Source organism: Bos indicus, chromosome 29 (genome assembly GCF_029378745.1).
Source record: "Bos indicus isolate NIAB-ARS_2022 breed Sahiwal x Tharparkar chromosome 29, NIAB-ARS_B.indTharparkar_mat_pri_1.0, whole genome shotgun sequence".
In the NCBI taxonomy this organism is placed as follows: Eukaryota; Metazoa; Chordata; class Mammalia; order Artiodactyla; family Bovidae; genus Bos; species Bos indicus.
Window position 1 is genome coordinate 36821416 of NC_091788.1, and position 7374 is coordinate 36828789.

Sequence of the window (7374 nt, forward strand, 5' to 3'; positions counted from 1 at the left end):
ATTCATTGGCAGGACTGATACTGAAGCTGAAATTCCAATACTTTGGCCACCTGATGCGAAGAACTGACTCACTGGGAAAGACCCTGCTACTGGGAAAGATTGAAGGCAGGAGGAGAAGGGTATGACAGAGGATGAGATGGTTGGATGGCATCACTGACTCGATGGACATGAGTTTGAGTAAACTCCCCGGGAGTTGGTGATGGACAGGGAAGCCTGGTGTGCTGCAGTCCATGGGGTCGAAAGGAGTCTGACACGACTGAGTGACTGAACTGACTGACTTCATTTCCCCAGTCAAAGCATTACATTTCCCAGATTTTGCATACTACATTCTTTCCCATAAAATACAAATAAAATTGAAGAGGTAGCTATCATGTTACAAGTGGGAATTCTGAAGCCAAACCTCGTGATGCTTTTTCTAATTTGGCCACCTACTGACTGGTGACCTTGAGGAGGTTGCATAACTGCTGTGTGTCTTAGTTTCTCCATCTGAAGAAATGGGGTGGAGGCAGCACTAACCTGTTGGGTTAGGAGTGAGTGACCACAGGGAAAGATGCTAAAGCTACACCAGTATTATTTGTTGAAAACATCTTTTCCCAGAATACAGGGATTGATTAAAAAAAAAAAAAGTAGTTGTGTACTTCCTTATTAAAACAATTGGCAAATACTATAGGGCTCAGTGGTAAAGAATCTGCCTGCAACTTAGAAGTGTTAGTCATTCAGCCGTGTCTGACTCTTTGCAACCCCATGGACTATAGCCCTGTAGGCTCCTTTGTCCATGAGATTCTCCAGGCAAGAACACTCCAGTGGGTTGCTGTGTGTTCCTCCAGGAAACCTTCCCAACCCAGGGATCAAACCCAGGTCTCCTGCCGTCTGAGCAATGCAGGAGTCACAGGTTCAATCCCTGGGTCGGGAAGAGTCCCTGGAGAAGGAAATGACAACCAACTCCAGTATTCTGGACTGAGAAATCCCATGGACAGAGGAGCCTGGTGGCCTATAGTCCATAGGGTCACAAAAGAGTTGGACACGACTTAAGTGACTAAACAACAAAACAACATACCATAAATTGGGTTGTACTTCTTCCAAACATAGTCTAACATGGCTTTTTGCTTGTTTCTTCAAATCCACCTTCCTCCAACAGCACTTGCTGACAGGACCATGGATTATACTGCCACCGTGTCACTTCTGTGTTTTATTTCAGCCTTTTTATTACTGCAGCAGGACAAAATGATTCTATAATGGTTTATGGCTTTCTGTCTTTGCCATTTAATTAAGAACCTCGAGGTGTGTATTTATTATTCCTTAATGAAATTTTGTAAATTACGTAATTGAATATTGGATGACTTTAAGCATTGAAAAAATTGTAGTGGCTTGTCTTCATGTTCTGGATACTAAATTTTTAAATGACATTAATCATGCTGGTCTTGAAATATTCGTCAGTGCCACCTGACTCAACATACACTTAGAATGAGGAACGTCATTGTTAAATGTATGTTGTAAGTGGACATTATTAATGTGCAATGTAAATCCATAGTCTTGATAATTTAGAACTTTTTGGCAATTCCCAGTGGTTAGGACTCCTAGCTTTCACTGCTAATGGTCTGGGTTCAATCCCTGGTTGGGGAACAAGGATCCTGAAAGCCACCTCAAAAAAAAAAACAAACCCGTTTTTACCAACTTCTTATCAGATAATCGGAGAAGGCAATGGCACCCCACTCCAGTACTCTTGCCTAGAAAATCCCATGGATGGAGGAGCCTCGTAGGCTGCAGTCCATGGGGTCGCTAAGAGTCGGACACAACTGAGTGACTTCACTTTCACTTTTCACTTCCATGCATTGGAGAAGGAAATGGCAACCCACTCCAGTATTCTTGCCTGGAGAATCCCAGGGACGGCGGAGCCTGGTGGGCTGCCGTCTATGGGGTCACACAGAGTCAGACACGACTGAAGCGACTTAGCAGTATCAGATGGTAATATTTGTAACCTGATAATGTGGCCAGTGAAGGGTTTGTACTAGGAGTAGAAACGTCAATCTTATCATTTTCTTGTTCTTTGTAGTGAAAATGATATGCTGCAAGAGTCTTGTAAAGCCACTTGCACATTTATTTACATTATTTGCCTAAAACATAAAGTTCCTTTAACCTGGTGAATGAGCCCTGGACTCAGAATGCAAGCAAATGCATTGGGTACTTTGATTTAAAAAAAAAAAAAAAAGAACTGGGCTAGCGAGAGCCATGGCGGGCTTGGTGGACTTTCAGGAGGAGGAACAGGTGAAGTCCTTTCTGGAGAACATGAAAGTGGAGTGCAACTACCAGTGCTACCGCGAGAAGGACCCGGACGGTTGCTATCGGCTGGTAGACTATTTGGAAGGGATCCAGAAGAATTTTGATGAGGCTGCCAAGGTGTTGAAGTTCAACTGTGAAGAGAACAAACACAGTGATAGCTGCTACAAACTGGGGGCCTATTATGTGACTGGGAAAGTGCCCAGTGAAGCCTGGTTAGAAGGACAATCAGTAAAAGTTTGCTGAAGAGGATACCTTTTTTAAATCTCTGGAACTCTGTGGACTATTTCTGCCTTCACATGGAACATACGGTCTGTGGTAGTCTCAAATTTGAAGAAAGTTTAGCATTAACAGGAATATAAAGTTCCCTTGCTTAAGCAGAGGGGCATTTCTTTAGCCCATTTTCATTAATTTATGGTTTGTAAGTAATATATAGCTGCATTATTATTTTTTAAAAATCTGTGTGCCAATAGTAGCAGTTTAGTTAAATAATGTTACTTCCATCAACTAGAATGTTATTTAACCCATTAAAAAATAATGTTTCTAAATAGTTTTTGTTGATGTCAGGAAGAGTTTATAATATAATATTCAATGAAGAAAGCTGAACAGAAAGTTATGTGTGAACTCACCTGTACAATATGGAAAAATAAAAATGTTCCTAGATGTTAAAAAAAAAAAAAAAAAACAACCAAACCAATGTAGGCCCCATGCAGCACCACGGGTCAGGGGGCAGCCACAAATATCAGGTGAAGGAAAGGATGAACCTTGACGTGTTGACCATATGGACAAGGCAGAAATTCACAGTGGTGCTCACCAGAGTAGCAGGTAATAAAACACACGTCTAGAGAGGCTCCGAGACTGCCAGCTCAGAGTGCCTGCGTCCGCCCCATCCGGGGACACCACAGGGTGTTTTCGGAGAGCTCTTCTATGTTGGCAGAGTTTCTATATTACACATCCTGTCTGCCCAAAGCACGAACAGAACTCGACTTATCAGCTGGCTCGGGGAGGGCACAGGTGTCACTTACCAGAGAGGCACTTACAAGAGGCTAACTCAAGAGGGAACAAGGAGAGCCCGGAGACCACTCTCTGGTTACACTGACTGCAGAACACGCAGCTTCCGGGCAGCAGGGCGGCATGACGGGCATCCATGGTTAGTGTCACTGGGGTGAGCCATCTCCCTAGGTCGGGGGCAGTGGGGCTCCCAAGGCAGCCCTGTGGTGTGTCTGGCCATGTTTCTGGCTGTTTCTCCTCCCTTCTTGCCTCTCTTACCTGCCCAGAGATTCTATGAGCTTTCTAAGAATCTTTTAAATAATTCTCTCTCTTATTTTTTGCTCAAATTAGCTAGAGCATTCTATTGTTCATGAGCTGGCAAGTTGACAAAAACTGCATTAAAGGCAAACTCACTGAACTCTAGTGAGAAAATGGTACCTGTTGCCTTCCCTTAATAAAGCAGATAGTGCAGGACTTCCCTGGTGGCCCAGAAGTAAAGAATCTGCCTGCTGATGCAGGGACAGGGGTTTGATTCCTGGTCTGGGAAGATCCCACATGCCACAGACCAACTAAGCCTGTGCTCCACAACTACTGAAGCCCGAGCACCTAGAGCCCATGCTCTGCAACAAGAGAAGCCACTGCAGTGAGAAGCCCCTGAACCACAATGAGAGAGTAGCCCTGCTCTCTGCAACGAGAGAAAGCCTGCCCTCAGCAATGAAGACCCAGTATAGCCATCGATAAATAAATAAATCTTTTTAAAAAAGAAAATAAAGGAGATATCACAAAAAACAAAAGCAAAAAGTAACATGAGAAGGACTCTGAATGTAGGAAAAAGGAAAATACAGACAGAAAATGCTATCCTCGATACCATACTGGTCCTAAATTTGAATCAGAAATATCAATGTGAATTTTTTGGGTGTTTTATCTCTTTAAAAAATTTCCTAGCTTTGTCCTCCAAAAGCCCCAGGAACAGTGACTACCTCAGTAGTGATAAACATCCCTGGTGGCCCGATGATTGTCTTGAAATGCTGTTTTTCCCTAAAAGATAACAGTTCAGTTGAGTCGCTCAGTCGTGTCCGACTCTGTGACCCCATGAATTGTAACACACCAGGCTTTCCTGTCCATCACCAACTCCCGGAGCTTTCTAAAACTCATGTCCATCGAGTCGGTGATGCCATCCAACCATCTCATCCTCTGTCATCCCCTTCTCCTCCTGTCTTCAATCTTGCCCAGCATCAGTGTCTTTTCCAATGAGTCAATTCTTCACATCAGGTGGCCAAAGTATTGGAGTTTCAGCTTCAGCATCAGTCCTTTCAATGAATATTCAGGACTAATTTCCTTTAGGATTGACTGGTTGGATCTGCTTGCAGTCCAAGGGACTCTCAAGAGTCTTCTCCAACACCACAGTTCAAAAGCATCAATTCTTTGGTGCTCAGCTTTCTTTATCGTCCAACTCTCACATCCATACATGACTACTGGAAAAACCAGAGCTTTGACTAGATGGACCTTTGTCGGCAAAGTAATGTCTCTGCCTTTTTATATGCTGTCTAGGTCAATCATAGCTTTTCTTCCAAGGAGCAAGTGTCTTTTAATTTAATGGCTGCAGTCATCATCTTCAGTGATTTTGGAGCCCCAAAAATGAAGTCGCTCACTGTTTCCATTGTTTTCCCATCTATTTGCCATGAACTGATGGGACCAGATGCCATGATCTTAGTTTTCTGAATATTGAGTTTTAAACCAACTTTTTCACTCTCCTCTTTCACTTTCATCAAGAGGCTCTTTAGTTCTTCCCTTTCTGCCATAAGCGTGGTGTCATCTGCACATCTGAGGTTATTGATATTACTCCCGGCAATCTTGATTCCAGCTTCTGCTTCTTCCAGCCTGGCATTTCGCATGATGTACTCTGCATATAAGTTAAATAAGCAGCAGGGTGACAATATACAGCCTTCACTTACTCCTTTCCTGATCTGGAACAAGTCTATTGTTCCATGTCTGGTTCTAACTGTTGCTTCTTGACCTGCATACAGGTTTCTCAGGAGGCAGGTAAGGTGGTCTGGTATTCCCATCTCTTGAACAATTTTCCACAGTTTGTTGTAATCCACATAGTCAAAGGCTTTGGCATAGTCAATAAAGCAGAAGTAGATGTTTTTCTGGAACTCTCTTGCTTTTTTGATGATCCAACAGATGTTGGCAATTTGATCTCTGGTTCCTCTGCCTTTTCTAAAACCAGCTTGAACATCTAGAAGTTCGTGGTTCAGGTACTGTTGAAGCCTGGCCTAGAGAATTTTGAGCATTACTTTGCTAGAGTGTGAGATGAGTGCAGTTATGTGGTAGTTTGAACATTCTTTGGCATTGCCTTTCTTTGGGATTGGAATGAAAACTGACTTTTTTCAGTCCTGTGGCCACTGCTGAGTTTTCCAAATTTGCTGGCATATTGAATGTAGCACTTTAACAGAAGCGTCTTTAGGATTTGAAATAGCTCAACTGGAATTCCATCATCTCCATTAGCTTTGTTCATAGTGAGAAAGGAGAAAGGAGCAGTGACCCCACAAGAGACTGACCCAGACTTGCCTGTGAGTGTCCAGGAGTCTCCAGCAGAGGCGTGGGTCGGCGGTGGACTGCTGCAGGGTTGGGGGCACTGAGTGTGGCAGTTCCTGAAGGGGACCTTTTGACAGAGGTCGCCATTATGTTCATTACCTCCACCACAATTGGGCTCAGGTCAAACAACAGGGAGGGAACACAGCCTCATCCATCAACAGAAAATTAGATTAAAGATTTACTGAGCATGGCCCCGCCCATCAGAACAAGACTTTCCCCCACAGTCAATTTCTCCCATCAGGAAGCTTCCATAAGTTTCTTATCCTTATTGGTCAGAGGGTGGAGAGAATGAAAACCACAATCACAGAAAACTAATCAAACTGATCAAATGGACCACAGCCTTGTCTAACTCAATGAAAAGACAACAGGATGTCTTGGAAAAATGGCTGATTGCATGTGTAGGCACAGAATGTACAAGGTGCACCCGAAATATCTGGCCAGAAGGCAAAGAATGATCAAAGAGGAGGAGGAATAGATCAAAAATGAGTCAGAACTCACTTAAAGACATTCCTGCTGGTCACAGAGGGGAGAGTTTGAACATCAATAGCATAAAAATGGCAATGAACCAAAACATATCAAATAACCAAAACATATTAAATCCAAGAAGCCATAATAATACAAAAACAAAGCAAACACCAATTGGTTCCTTTGGAAGATGCTAGGGAGCTGACTGTTTTGAAAACTGCTATAGAGGGAAAGTCAGGCCTTTAGGACAGCAGGAGAAGAGGGTGACAGAGGATGAGATGATTGGATGGCATCACCAACTCAATGGACGTGAGTCTGAGCAAATTCTGGGAGATAGTGAAGGATGAGGGAAGACTGGCGTGCAGTCCATGGGGTCACAAAGAGTTGAATGTGACTTGGTGACTGACCAACAACAACAGGCCTTTACTCTCCCCTTCCTGTAGAAACAGTACCACCGGGTAACCACATAGATGATAAATTTCTCTATTTAGAAGTATTCCAGCATGTAAATAAACAAGGGGTGGTAAGTTAAAACACTACTGGTTACACTTCCTGAATTTAGAGTCTAAGCATGGAACCCGCAAAACAGAATGAGATCGTCAGACACGGACCTCACTTGAAAGACACATCACCACCTATTAAGCATCTTCCCTCCAAAAAACAATCAAACTGGGACTTCCCTGGAGGTCCAGTGGTTGAGACTCTGCGCTTCCACTTCAGAGAGTGCAGTTCCATCCCTGGTTGGGGAACTAAGATCCCACATGCCATACAGTGCAGCCAGAAAATTAATTAAAAAACAAAAAACAAACCTTTATCTGATTAAGCCTCTGCTCAGTCACTTCAGTCAGAGAAGGCAATGGCACCCCACTCTAGTACTCTTGCCTGGAAAATTCCATGGTCAGAGGAGCCTGGTGGGCTGCAGTCCATGGGGTCACGAAGAGTCGGACACAATTGAGCGACTTCACTTTCATTTTTCACTTTCATGCATTGGAGAAGGAAATGGCAACCCACTCCAGTGTTCTTACCTGGAGAATCCCAGGGATG